This window comes from Molothrus ater, chromosome 5 (assembly GCF_012460135.2).
Source record: "Molothrus ater isolate BHLD 08-10-18 breed brown headed cowbird chromosome 5, BPBGC_Mater_1.1, whole genome shotgun sequence".
Taxonomy (NCBI): Eukaryota; Metazoa; Chordata; class Aves; order Passeriformes; family Icteridae; genus Molothrus; species Molothrus ater.
This window is the reverse complement of record NC_050482.2, coordinates 42782368-42797156: the sequence shown is the minus strand read 5'-3', so window position 1 is coordinate 42797156 and position 14789 is coordinate 42782368. Positions and strand designations below refer to the sequence as shown.

Genomic DNA, 14789 nt, shown 5'->3' with positions numbered 1-14789 from the left:
TGGGACAGGAGCTAGTGCATACCAAGCATGCAGTATGCAAAAACATATTTTTGTCAGTGTTGGGCATGCAAAGTCTTACAAGCTCACTTTAAAATGGACATTCCTTTCCCTGTTCTATCCATTTCCACTGTTTGCTCAGAACCACAGTTTGAAAAATCCTTTATGCAGCCACAGAAAAATATTTTTTTGCACTTCGTATATATTTATATCTATTTGTTGGTATTGTAAATAAAATAGATAAGCCTATTAAAAATCAGAGTCCATCTCTAAGCAAGAAAGACTTGAATAAAAACTGTGCAGACCGATGGTAAGATCAAGGCTTAGTCATAGCTAGTGACATAAAATAATAATGTCATATATACACCTTTTGAAGTACAAGCAATTGTGTGTAAATATGCATTGAAATCCACTCATTTGTTCATGTAGGACAATTTCAAAATCAGAAATTTTGAATAGACTAGAGGGCTAAGTCAGGTTCTTCACATACTGATGCTAGCAAGTTTTTTTCAGCATATCATATTGCTTGCAAAATCTATATCATTTCCAGATGATCCTTATGACTAACATGTAAGATGCACAGCATAGGACTACTGGTCAGAAGTGCTTGGCTCTGAGTGGTTCTATTGGATCAAATCCCTGAACAGCTTTTCTATTCTGTATCCACTGCTTTTGCATTTATTTAGCTCAGGAACAGGAACTCACAGTAACAGGTTTTACTTGCTAGAATGCCCCTGGGACAAAGATGTCCTTTCTGTGAGATGGCTCCAGGAATTGGCTACTTACAGAAATATGGAAGCTAAAGATTGCATATCCAGCTGTGCTGGGATTTATATGCACTGCAGAACTGTGATTTGCCCATGCCTCTGAATGCTGAAACTGCCTTATCAAGGGGTAGTGCTAAAAAAAAAAAAATGTGTTGACATCCACAAGAAGTAAACAACATATATATTGTTCAAACCAGGTATAGGATAAACTTTTTCTCTTTACCTTCCCCACACCTTCTGCCCTCAGGCAGAAGAATGGGGAGGACATGGTCGGAGATGACAGAATGGAACACAAGAAACTCCAGCAGTACTCAGAAGAAGATGGATTGCCATACCAGAGAAATGCTTTGGAAGACATTTTGGGCTGTTCTGGTGCTTCAACAATCTGAGTTTACTAGGTGCTTTGAGAGGCACTTGCAAACTGAACAGCCTGCAACACATCCACGAAATAGGTAAGACATAGCAAGCTGGAAAGAGCAACTGATCTTTTGCTTGGAATCATAGTAGGATTTGGCAAGCACACAGTGAGCTATAACAGAGATGGTTCAAGCTTTTCCTGCATTCTGCCGGACTCATGACCACAAAGAAAAGGCTTGCCTTGCTGAAGCAAAAGGTAGGAACAGATACACTTACCAAGACTCTCAGTATGAATAAATGAGTGTAGAAACACAGTAGAATTACAGTAATATACAATACCTGACAACATTCATCCAGATATTTCACCTAAAGAGCTGAGGAAAATTGAAGAAAAAAAGTGTCTTCTGGAAATTTTGTGGTAGGTTTTCACACTTAAAAGGTAGACTTTCTCAAAGAGTTAAGTAATTGTAGTCATGCTGTCTTAAAATCTGAACTTGGAGAAGATGACAGCTACTGAAGAAATTATGGTTTGATTTATCATTTGTACTATGTAGGACACAGAAAGAAAAAACAAAAGAATAAAGAAATTTGCCCCGTTCATTCACAGAAATGCAGGCACTTTTCTCTGGTCACTACCTGAATGAATGGAAGTTTTTGTCTGCCACTCTTATTCAGGCACCAAAGATCTAAAGTGCTGTCAGGCACCTAAGTCTTTGTCCTTAATGGGAAATCTACTTTCTATCTCATTTATAACAGGTCACTACGTAGGAAGCCTAACTACTACCATAAACAAAAGTGTAGTCTGTAGGTCTGGATGGTGCCTTGCAGGGCAACAAAGTCCTTTGCTGGATCTACACTCATCCAGTATCCTAGGGGACATGACAGGTATCACAGGAAACTGAATTCAGGTGTCCCAAATCCTAAACTAATAATACCTAAAATTTCTGTTTCTCATAACAGAACCTTAGTGCCAATCACACAGAAAAGACAGACTATTTGGTTTCCATTGGATTATGCTGAACTACCCATCCTTCTTGAACAGCAGGCTTAGATTCATATTTTGAGGTCATCAGGTGAATTATGGGTACCATTTGAAAGAAAATTACCTCATTCAGTTAAAAATTGGAGGCGGCCTGTGATTTGCTGAAGAGACAGGACAGTGAATGGCCATGGTATATCTAAGCAATTGTTTTGATCCTCAGTCTGAAACATAAATGAAGACTAAGTGATTTCCACTGTTTCCATTGGTTGGAAACACTCTGCTTACTGTCTTATCACTATTATAGAATAGAAATTGTGAAAAAAGAGGATAAATATCAAGTTTGTTGAGAGTCATTAAGACAGGCTAACATCAGAATAGTCATCCATCAAGCTGTCTCTTTGGTCTATATAAAGATTATCAAATACATGGTATTTCAAAGTGCTAATCTCTGCCTAAGTAATGCATTAGCATTAGCTCCACTGTATTCCTAGAAGAGGATCCTTATTTCCCAAGAGCTCAGGACAGCATCCCAATCCTGTGGGATGCTTCCATAGTCCTATGCTGTCACTGGACTCTTTCTCCTACTTCTATTGAATCCATAGTCAAAGTGGAAAGTCTGTGCATGTTTGCTCTTAACAACTTGTGCAGGATTTTGCCTACAACACCTACAGAGAAGGTCAAAGGGAGATTGTTACATCTGACTCAGGAAGGAAAGACTGAATCAGCTATGCAAACAAAATAAATCTGTATTATGGGGTAAAGAGATTGACCTTTAGACATAGCAATGATAGCCGAATGGAAGAGTCATAAAGATGTTAACCAAATTATTTGGTCTGACATTCTTGAATCAAATTGAAAAATACTTTTTTTAATCTTTCATTTCTGCAATTCTTTGTTGCAGTATTAATTGTCTTTTGTGATCAAGTTTTAATTAGGTATCTAAAACATGAAAAATCCCACATTTAATGCATAACAAGTCTAGAGCTGGTTGGACATCTCCCGGACTTTATTTCTTAAATATAAAAATTAACAGAAGTTCCCATAATTAAGGATTTATAATCCTGGGCATTGTGATAAATTTTTGCAGGTTTGAAAATATGAACTTAGCTGAAATGAAAAATTCACTATACAGCAACAAAAAAAATCACTATACAGCAACAAAAAACCACTCAGGGTTTTTAGAAAAGTGGGACTTTAAAAGCCAAATTTATAACTCTTTTGATTTTTACACAGTACCAGTGATATATGGACTGGAGTACATCTTCAGTGCAAACACACCTGAATTTGTTCCACAGCACTAAAAGCACTGTGCAGTTTACCCTTGAACCTGATCCATAAGAGTCACTTTAGATCTGAAAACATCATGACAACGAACAAGGAGTAAATATTAGCCATTGCCCAGACACTAGGAAATGTGTCTTGCTGTAAGGAGTCTGCAATACAAATAAACAAGATAGGGAATGACAGGAGGAGATAACACTGAGGAAGTGATTTGTCTAACAGAACAATGGCTGACTGCAGTATAGCATCTGGCTCCCCACCCTTCATGAGTTCAAGTCACAAGTGTTTTGCCCATTTTACAGACATGTTACTTGTCCAAACACGATTCTGATACTTATTTTAGAAGTAATTTCAAAACATAGTGTTATTCGCTTCCCAATGAGATTAAAATACCTTTAAATATCTCTAGTCATTTCACATACTTAGTGAGAAAACTACACTGTTTACAGACTCTTGTGCTCCAGACACCAGTGGACTGTCTTTATTCTCCCTCCTAGTGAGTGATTAAATGATCAGTGTAAAGAGGCATGTATCCTGTCACCTGGGAAACTTTTGTTCTTAAATGATTGTTCATTTGGACACTGTTATTCATATTACCATGGGGCATGGAAACTCTTGTACTTCCCAAAATAAAACCAGAGTAGCCAGAGCATTGATCTAAGGCAGTTTGTGTCCTCTTTCTACCAAGGTACAGTGCAGGATGCTTTCAGGAAAGATGCCAATCCTCTCATATTGGATAATTATTTTAGACTCTTCTGTTGTCCACCACTGCTGAATCTCATCTTAATGGCAGCTTGAGATATGTGGTCTGCAACATAATAGGACATTATCTCAAAAGTTCATTCCTCTGTTTACATTCTCAGTAGGCTTTGGGGAATAACAGATGCAGACAACTGACATGCAAACATTTTTACTTCCTTTGCCCTTCCTCCCCTCCCAAAAGAACTGCTAGGAAGACACCCATTATCTCAGTTTGCAAACACACAATTGCCTCAGCCAACTGAGTGAGATGGAGAGGAAATGCTAGGGTAACCCAGCAGTCTGAAACATAAACTGTCCTTACTCTGGCTGCCTACTTGGCAGAGATGAAAAGCTATTTGAGAGGGACATGAATGATATTTCAGCACCACAAGCTCACCAATCATTGTCACCTCTCTAGGGCAGGTTTACAGTGCATGCTGGAAAGCTGCTTCTAGTGACTGAACTGGTAGGTCCCATGCAATGGGACTAGTTTGGAATTACTGGCTCAAATCCAGGACAAATGTATTTAATCCTGAGCCTATCTCCTCTTAGTCTTTTGCCTTTGAATGTCTTTTAGTAAGAAACTCCTTCTGAGGAACTTTTCCTAGAAAGCCATGCACCGTGCCCAGTACGTTGATGCCTTGCCTATGATTAAGGCCATAAGTTTCCAGCTAAACACTAATTCAAAGGCAAGCATTAGATAGTGGTTGATTTGCTCGTCTGAGCATTTTCCATCCTTAAGGGAATGTCAGAAAACGTAATTGTTAAATGAATATTTTTTTCCCAATGCTCTATATTTCCAAGGTGATTAGAGGTTCTGGGGAATATTATGGGCATGTCTAGAGCAATGCCAGCAGCACTGCACAAAGAAGCACTTTGTCCAAATCAGTAGAGACCTTTAACTAAACACTTGTCTCTTGACTGTGAGGAAGGAAGGAAGAAAGAGCTAGAGGCATGATAATTGAGGTAAGAAGGCTACTGAAGTCGTTCTTGGAGATGATCTTTTATATTCTCCTAGAAATAAAAGGCTTCCAGTGAGAGGAAACAAAAGACCTGAACAGCAGGAATATTTTGGGACTGGAGCCAGGAAAAAGAGTCAGTAACAAAGACTGGTAATTTTGCATGAATTGCTGTTTTGTGTTGTTGAGCACCAGGACACAGCTGGTGTACTGGCGAACCTGAGGTTTTGTATTAACTGTATTGAAATGATAATGAAGTTTTTATTTTATGATTGCAGATGTTAGTGGATTATTGTTATTAAGCCTATTAGTGTAATAGTACAAATATGAGTTTCTTTTTCTTACAGTCTTATTTGTTGTAGGTTAAATTAAATTTAGATAGGTATTAAATATTTTGAAACAACATAAAGGTTAATTAAGGAGATAAAAACACAGAGGAGAAGGTAGAGTAGCTTGTTTCAAATTCTTGAGAATTTGGAGTGAACTTACAGCCTTCTGCTATTAGATTCCAGGCATGTACTTAGTGATTCTGTATGGTGATCCCAGGTACAGTTCATGCAAGAAGGTTTTTTCATGAAACATTGAAGGAGAAATGGTCTGTTTTACAAATTGGCTTCTCCCTGTGCCTCATTTGAAAAAAAGAAAACAAAACCCAAAACAAGTGGAACTGCAAAGTATCTAACTTCCTGGGACATCTAGATTTCTGCCTGCCTAAGGTGGAGCATCTCAGAGCTGCTCCATTTTCAGAGAGGACAGTCTGCCTGTTCACATTTCGGTGAATTAGTATTTTTCTGAGTACCTCAGCTGAACACCCAACAGGCTAACCATGATTGTCAGTATTAGCTTATTCCATAAGTAATGCATTTTTCAGTTAATTCAGAATAGAAACATAGAATAATTAAAGTTGGAAAGGATTTCTAAGATCATTAGGTTGAGCCCTCGAAATGCATCACTTATTATTCCATTTATTGGCATAATAATATGTAACTCATTAGTCGCCATAGGTATAACATAAAACACATCAAATGGGTGTACCGTGACATTTGACTCTCTGTGTATGCTTTAGGTATGCGTTACTTACATTAAGGCAATTCACTACCCTTGTGAACTTGCAATCTCTGTGGCCATTAGAGATCAGCTAAGGATTTTCTCTGTAAGGCCCAGTGGTTGCTCCACTCTAGGCAGTGAGACTTTTTACGACAATAGTTTCTGCCGTGTCACACCTACAAACATGAAGCTCTGTTTTTCAATACACCTTTCCAGGCTGTTATAGGAGGCCTTTGGCAGCTAACCAACCAGGCAGTGACAGGTGGTGGGGCACCAGAAGAAAATCATGCTTCAATACAAGTGAGCGCTGCATTCTGGACATGAGAATCTAGCATATGAGTCCTCAATTGTGTTCAGAGCAAAGAAAATTACAAAAGGATCATTCTACCCCCTTGTTTGGCTACAGGCATTTGGCTATGGATGATCCAGTGTCTGCTGATGCCCCTGAAGCCTTACCTAGGGCACAACACCCAGACAATGTGTAACTGTTACCACGAGCCTCCCTCTTTTCTCATGGGTGTGATTAGCCAGCTCAACCACAAAATCATGGTAACTGATTTCTCCCAGAGAGTGCTATGGTTTACTCTTCCTCTGAGCTGTGAATAAGGCCTCTGCTTTCAAAAGTAGGCATAAACTCTTGGCTTTGAAGACCCTGGGAAAGAACTTTAAATTCTTGTCTGTCTATGTGTGTGCTTTGAGACATATAAACAAAATAAAACAGTCATTGAAAACCTAGTCCTTAGAAATCATAAAATAAATATTTTTCACTTCCTTTTAACTATAGGAATTTATCAGATGTACTTTGTACAGTACTTTCTCATGAAGAAAATTCATAATGATAAATATCTTGAAAAACATCTGGTTAGACACAAGGTTTACAATTCTTAATACTTCAAATTTGTTGTTAGCTGCTCTTAATCTCTTAATTAGTTTTATTCCCTTTGCGATGAAAAAATATTATTTAAAAAAAAAAGGAAAAATGTTCATTGAGAGGTGATAGCTGTAAGGTGCAGAGAAAGACTGGTGAGACTTTATTTCTTGTGAATCCCCTTAGGAGCAGAGCCACTTATGAGAGTCTGTATGTGTGTGCCGTGTACATGTGTGCATACATTTTATATATAATTGAGCATTTGTACAGATATGCACACACAAATTTCTCTCCGTTCTTAAAGAAGCTGTAACACATTTTCCTGCTTGAAGGCAGTCAGAATAAAATAACCATTAATCTTCCAGCACAGCATAGGCAGTGACAGGGTAAGCTCCCACATTACGCTGCCAACAAGCTTCCTGGACTGAGAAGACCTTTCCTTTTTTGTCCTCTTGGCTGAGCCTACCTATAGACATGCCAACAAGCCTTAAGACTTATAGTGCTTTCTGTTATGACACCTGACTCATCAAGGTACTAAACCACCAGCTCGATTTTGAGCATGGGAAATATTTCATTATTCAGTCACATTCTCAACTCCCGTAGCTGAGCAGGAATGGGATTAGTCAGAAAACATAACTGGCAGGACTTACTCTCTCATTTCACATAGACTAACAAATGGTGACAGCAAATAGTCACTGCTTTCCTGACTTACATGTAAATTGTTGCATTCGAGTCAACATTTTCTGTAAGTCCTGTACTCTCAGATTTTTTTATACATTCATTCTGATTCAGGACAAATTTCTGTATCCAGTATGCATAGGCAGTTCCCATTGCCTTATATAAGACTGTATTTGCAAACATGGAATGGACATATCTTTCACCTCTTACTATCAGCAATGTTGAAGCTGCACTTTACAGTTTATGGCTGTTTAGCAGGTCAAAGCCTAATAGTAAAGTACTATAACCTTAGTGAGAAGATAATTTTAAAATGCAAGTAGAAATGGGAATGATCCTTTCCTTCAAAGTACAGAAAGTTATATAAAGATTAGTGACTTCAGAAATGCAGAAAACATTGATCTTCCCCTGAAGTATAGGTCTGTCAAGAGTCAAGGCTGAAAAGGATTGCATCCATTTATTTCTTTCACACAACTTAGTACTGAGAAGCAGGGTGCTGCTCAAAGTGGTTCGACAATGAACAGAGCAGCTTAGAATCACCACACTGCAGAAGACAAAAGTAAACCAAGAATTGTGAGATGAACTCTAAGGTCATGTGAAGGGATTGTGTTCAGTATTTAAAGTGCTCTTGTATTTGTATCAACAGAGCCTTGTTGATTTAATATGATTATTCTGATTCATAATTTAGTTGATGGCAGTTTGGAGCTAAAAGTGCCTGTGATTTCAATGCATATCAAAGTATCAAAGTAAAGCCAACAAAAGATTCACATAGCAAGCAGTTCTGCAGGATCAAGTTATGTTGGTTCAATTTGGAAGTCAGAAGACATTCAGTGAAAACATAAGGACTGCTTTCTGAAGCTGATGTTAGATGACTAGAAAAAGCATGTATCTACCTTAATATCAAACCCACACAAAGGTTCTCTTGTCAACATTTAAAATTATATTGAAAAGCTGAAAAACTAAAATCTTACAAGCTAGTCAAAGTAAAACCTCGACATTAAGTATACAGCTATTTCACTCTTCAGCTGTTTTGGTTATGGATAGTAGGACAAGAACACGAATCTGACTAACTAGAAATAAGTGGATTTCTTATTAAAACACATTCACAGAAAGTTCTGCAGGGGGCTAAACCTGCCCAAACTCAATCTTGACTTGGGCACATACCCAATAATAATTCATTTCAACAAGAAAGTGATTTGTATAAGAAATTAACCTTCATGGAACAATCTCCGAAAGCAGAATTTCCAGTTTCACACAATGGCAACATAAACCAAGAGACCACCCCTCAGTTACACCTGTAATGACAGCGCTCCTCTACCTTTTTCCTTAGCAATGACTTCTCTTCTGCATAGGTTTTAGGTTTCAGGGGGTTTGCTTCTGGCAGAGTTCACTGCCTAGCTAGAAGTACTATCTTCCATAATAAGGATGATGAACATCAGACTGTGCATTGTTCACCACTCATTGCCCTCAAAAGACCTGCTTGAAGTTTTCAGATTGATCTTACATCTTTGTCTGATTTCCTCTAATTATAGTAAACTAATTTGCTTTACTAACACTGCAAAATTAATCTTATATTTGAAAGAAGAAATATTACATATTCAAACAGATGCATAAGAATGTTCTGTGTCACATACAGCTAACAAACTTATCAAACAAATATATGTTAATTATCTTTTAAAAACTGCTTGAATCATAATTTTAAGCAGGTACAAACCAGAGAACTAATGAACAGCAGTATCAACAACCATTAAGAACTGGGGGGAAAAAATACTTTCATTATTGTTTTCTCCTAAATTAGCATAAAAAATATAATCCAGCTAGCTTTAAAGAACAAGCCAGAAAATACCCAGTGTATGGTGTTCTTCAAGACTCAGGACTCCTCAGAACAGCAGCCAGCTGAAAGAGATATTACAGCACCCTGAGAGGCATCTGTATTTACAGATGTTTGTATTTATAGAGTTCTGTATTTACCTCTTCTCTTTCTGAGTAGAAATTTCACACTGGATATGAGTTGCCCTCTTAGCAAACCCTTTTCTCAAAAGAAATGCTTTTTATGGATTTTTTTCTATCTCGATAATCTAGTATTTTCCAGTTTTAAAGCATTCCACTTACCTCTCTACAGTTCAGCATGGCTTCTTATAAGCAATTCCATCACAGTGCCAAAAAACCAATCAAACAGGTGGCCACCACATCAACATGGCACCAGACCAACAATCCTCAGGCCAAACTTCAACCATCAGCTTAGCTGAAGTCACTGTGACATCTAACTTTCTGAAAAATCACCTTCCCTTGTTCAAATAGAGAAGGCAATATGCTTCCCAATTCTCCACAACTTGACAATGACACTGCTTTGAAAATTTAATTCCTAAGTTTTTGTATAAGCATCTTCATATCTCATGTTCTTTGGGAAATTTTAATTTATTTAGAAGTAATCTATAAATTTTCTTCTATTTCTTCCAGAGCTGATGATACCGTAAGAGCTACTGGATATGTGTGAAGTTTTACAGTTTTCTTTGAGCAGTTTCTGAAGGTTGAGTTTATTTTGTTGACAAGGGACTGAGCATGTGCAGATGTTCCTGTTTCATATGAGTAGCAGCTTTGGAGTGTTAAGGCTAAATCCAATTGTGTGAAGGATTCATACAAAGCAAAACAAAATTGCATTTTTTAAATTCACTGCAGGCAAATTGCTACTGACCTTGAGGAAACTGTCAGAAAAGTGATTTTTTAGGAAGTAATTTTTACTGAAGCACCACGTGTAATTCTGGTTACACTACTGCAGAACCCTGTGAGGAAGTCAACATGAACCAAAATTTAATAAACAATCTGAGAACTATTAACATTTAATTTGGGATTATTTTGTATAAATTAATTTTGTATCAACAGTAATGAGTGTTTTTTTTCAGATTGTGGCAGTGTTTATTCTTCACTGTACACTGACTGTAGGCTGACTGACAACTTCAAACTAAATACCAGTAGCCCAAAATAATGTACTCCCTCTCTCAGCTTGTGCTTGAATATTCAAAACTGCAGATGGAGGAGTAAAATACAAGACAGAAAGTGTAAAAAGATTCAAATCTTACTGAGATTCAAGGTGCTGAATGTTTGACATAGGCCCACCTCACTGAACTCTCTCTCCTTGGACAACTGCAATTGGACATTGTCATGCCCACAGAGATGTTTCAAATTTAAGACTCTAGGCTTGCAAATTCTGTTCAATAATAATTCCCATAGAGTAGACCAATGAACTACTATGCTTTTCTCACCCAGTATGGATTTGCTGGATTACATCCTGAACATGCATTTTTAAGAGATTCTGAAATAAATTAATAAATAAGTAAATAAGTAAATAAGTAAATAAGTAAATAAGTAAATAAGTAAATAAGTAAATAAGTAAATAAGTAAATAATCTGATGCCTTAAATCAGAGAACTCAGTGAGACTGATTCCTTTTCAATGTGAGGTTTTTGACCAGAATTGCAAGGTACATTGTGGATATGCAGGCAATATTAATATGTGCAAAATGAGTTTAAGGCCCTATTATCTCCCTTGCATAAGCAAACTATTTGCTTGTGCAACAGTTTAGCATCTGGTTTTACAGCAAAAATAAATTATTCATGTTCATTACTGCACTACTGCTATGGATAAAAAAGGAAAACCCACTTCAAAATGAAGACAGTTCTGCAGTTACATCTTAACAGCCTTACACTTAGCACAGAATAATCTGTGATACTTACCACTTCTGTTGAGTAAAATGGAGGCTACCCAAAATGAAAGGCTAAATGTTCCCCCACCCTCTATCATGGCTGATCACCTGGACAAAAGGCTTATCAGAATCAAATTTAGTCATTCATGAATGTGGAGCATCAGTCAAAAGCTACAGCCTCCCCCACTGAAAATTAACTAACAGATATTTTTGTACATATTCAGGCTGTTAAGATTTGCAGAAGATTGCAGAAATAGTATCAAGTGACTTCAGAGATTCTGTAAACTCCATGGTCATGCAGCAAATATGGAATAATTTAGTCTTTCCAGTTCTTAGTTAATATCTCCAGGAAATATCAGCCCATAAAGAAAGGATAGAAACTGGGAAGTACAGTGAGGGTGCCATGGATTCCTTCTCTGAATTGCTTTATCATGTTATGGAGACTAATGAGACATTGTGAGAACCATAAAAATAATTTCCATCAATATATTTTTTCACTGCCATGAAATATTGGACCTTTATGCCTTCATCACAAAGAAAAAAAGATTAAAATGCTGACCTGAAACAGATTTACTGGTTTCTTTGACATAGCAGTATGTGAGTAGAATAAGAATTCTTTTGCACAGTAGGAAAAATGCCAGACTGCTTCCTTCCCACTTCTGTGTTTTATTCTAGGTGTAGGGTGAGTGAATGTTCAGTACACAGAGACTATCAATATATTTTGTCTGGCCACAGCCCAGCACAATCGAAAGTTACTACAATTTACACTAACTTAAAAATATGTCCTAAAAGTAGAACAATCTAAAAGATATCCCCAAATATCAATCTAATTGATATATCTGTGTCAGTGGTAGAGCAGAAAACAAATAACAGATGCAAAATGGATTAAGTGTGTCCAGATTTTTTCTGCCATGAAAAAATTTAGTGAACAAAAGCAAAATATTTCACAATGGGGATTTTTTTCATATTTCAGGGCATCTTTAATGTAGACTTAAATAAAATTTGGAAACCAGGCTAGAATAAACACAATAGAAGAGAAACTCAGAAGAGGGAGGTGGCAGAACTGTTGATGCTGTGATAGCTCCTCCCCTGGAGCCATGATGAGGGTCTAAAAACCAATCAAGCAGGGAGTGGTAAGTGTTCAATGCCCTAGATAGCCCTATGGAAACCTTATGTAAACTACTTTTTCTCTCTATAGTGAGCACTGCTAGAGTGTTTCTTTTTTTCACAGTATGCCATGATTTGGGTGATAAAAATAGAAATAACCATGATAGAAAAACAGGAGACTAGGCAGGCTGATTTTTCTCATTAAATAATTGTGCGAAACAAAGATATCTAAAAAAAAAGTAGTAATGTTGCCATAGAAAATGCCGAACTAATAGAAAGTTAAGCATGAATCATAACATGGTACAGAGTGTTTTATATTTACATTTGCAGGAGTGCATTCTAACCCTTGCAGACATACCTAGTGTAATTTAAACTTTATTTCAGGTCCTAATCTCAGCAGTAGAAGAGGCAGCCACCAGCCCAAAGGAGGCTGCAAAATATGCCCCAGAAGCAGACAAACACAAGGGCAGCTAGCTTGGGCTGTCATGATGATGGTGTTAGCAGGTCCCAAATTAGCCACCTCACAGCAAGATCAGTTGTTTGACCACAACAAACATATCTAAGCATCTGAAAAGGCCAATGCAGCTGTGACTCAAAATCCACCAGGCTACAAAACAATCCCTCTCTCAACTAATTACTGTTTTTATGTTCTGTTCAGCTGTTGGGTTTTCATAATGGTATGTATGAGGAAAAGGGGAAAAATGTTCATCTTGAGGAGGAAGCCAATTGTGAAGGATTAAAGACTTGACACTGTATATTTTTAAGCTCAAAATGTTTGCTTCTTTGAGATTCTTTGAGTAGCAGTTCCTAGGCATCTGAGTTAGCATGTACCTTTGCCTTGTGCAGTCCTGTATTTCACTGTCTCCAGGACAAATGGTAGAACAATAATCAAGGCAAAGGCAAATAATATGCAGCTATTCCATAGCTGTACCAGGCATAAGGATCCAAAGAATAGTTTCAATGCCATATGATATGGCAATGCCAGAATTTCTGCATCTTCTAAGCCTTACACCAGATCTGGGCCAGTATGAAAAGGCAAGGCAGCTGGAAAATGCATGCTCTCTTATGCTGTTAAGTTTGTTCTGAAAAACACTCAATTATCTTTTTTTCCAAAATAAGCAAAAACAACAACAACCAAACAAACAAACAAAAAAAAAAAACAAAAAACAAACAAACATCACGAAGTTCTGAGATATAGAAAGAGAGCATGCATGTCTCAGGAATGATCAGTTTACAAACAGGAAGAGCAAAGAACCAGTGTCTTACATATACAGCTTTAACAAGCAGACTCCAATTCTCATAATTAATCTAGACTTGTCAGTGTACTTTAATTCTTCAATAGAAGTGTGTGTCAGCTCTCTAGAAGCACACGTCCTGACTCAGTGGGTTTAAAAATTAACACTAAAGCACTCAGCTAATCTTCTTTTTCCTGTTTTTAAGAAACTTTCAATTCTGCATCTCCAGGGTATGTGACCAGCTATCTTGAAATAAACATAATTGTTAATTATTGCACTGACAGGTTGATATTTTTAATGAGTATGATATTTCATTTCCATTAGCCTGATGCACTGGGAGACGCTATGTCTCATCTTTATTTCAGAGAACAAGGGTCATCATCCAATCACCAATACATCCCACACATAGTTAAATAAGTCCACCACAGATCTTTCTCCTATAATTATAATGCAAGGTAACTATGGTAACGATAGTTGGCAAATCTTGCCTTTTAAATGGCTTCTGTTGCACACGTTTTTATATCTTCTTCCCCCTCCCCCTTCCTACACACTATTTCTTATTATAACAAGAAGATATGGGTAACTATTATGAGATCTATGGATTCCTGTCCTCAGCATTGCTGAAGATCATGGCTTCATCAAGACTGGCAATCGCATTTAACCCAGTCAGTTTAGGTTGCCTTCATGTTTTATGTTCTCAAGAATCCTACAATCCAAGATTCCTGCTCGCTAATACCTTTACTAGGTCAATTTATATTCTCCTTTTTCACCAAATTCTAACATTACTGAGCTGAATCAGCTTCAAACAAGATTAAAATCATGATTTTTCATGAACCTTTGGCATTTCCATCTTAGAATTAGAATGCATAGAAATTTGCCTCCTTATAATTTATATAATTATGGCTGCTCATAGTCTGTCTGAGGTAAGAAGAACTTAAAAGAACTCATTTATATCTAAAGGGAAGACTGTGGTAAAAAGTTGCTGTGAGCTCACAGGCAACAAAGACTCAAAGGTCTGTGTTGCCTGTGAGCTCACTGGCCGCATCTCCCGTCTCAACTTTTTTTCTATTG

At 37.3% G+C, this 14789-nt stretch overlaps 1 long non-coding RNA gene across 1 annotated transcript in view; it reads right to left on the bottom strand.

The window, feature by feature from the left end:
• The window catches only part of LOC118698451 (uncharacterized), a 142230-nt gene extending 132121 nt beyond the window's left edge, over positions 1-10109 (bottom strand). Inside the window, exon 1 of the long non-coding RNA XR_004981883.2 lies at positions 9787-10109. This is a non-coding gene — a long non-coding RNA (uncharacterized LOC118698451). The remainder of the gene's footprint in view (positions 1-9786) is intronic.
• Between the last annotated feature and the right edge of the window lie 4680 nt (positions 10110-14789).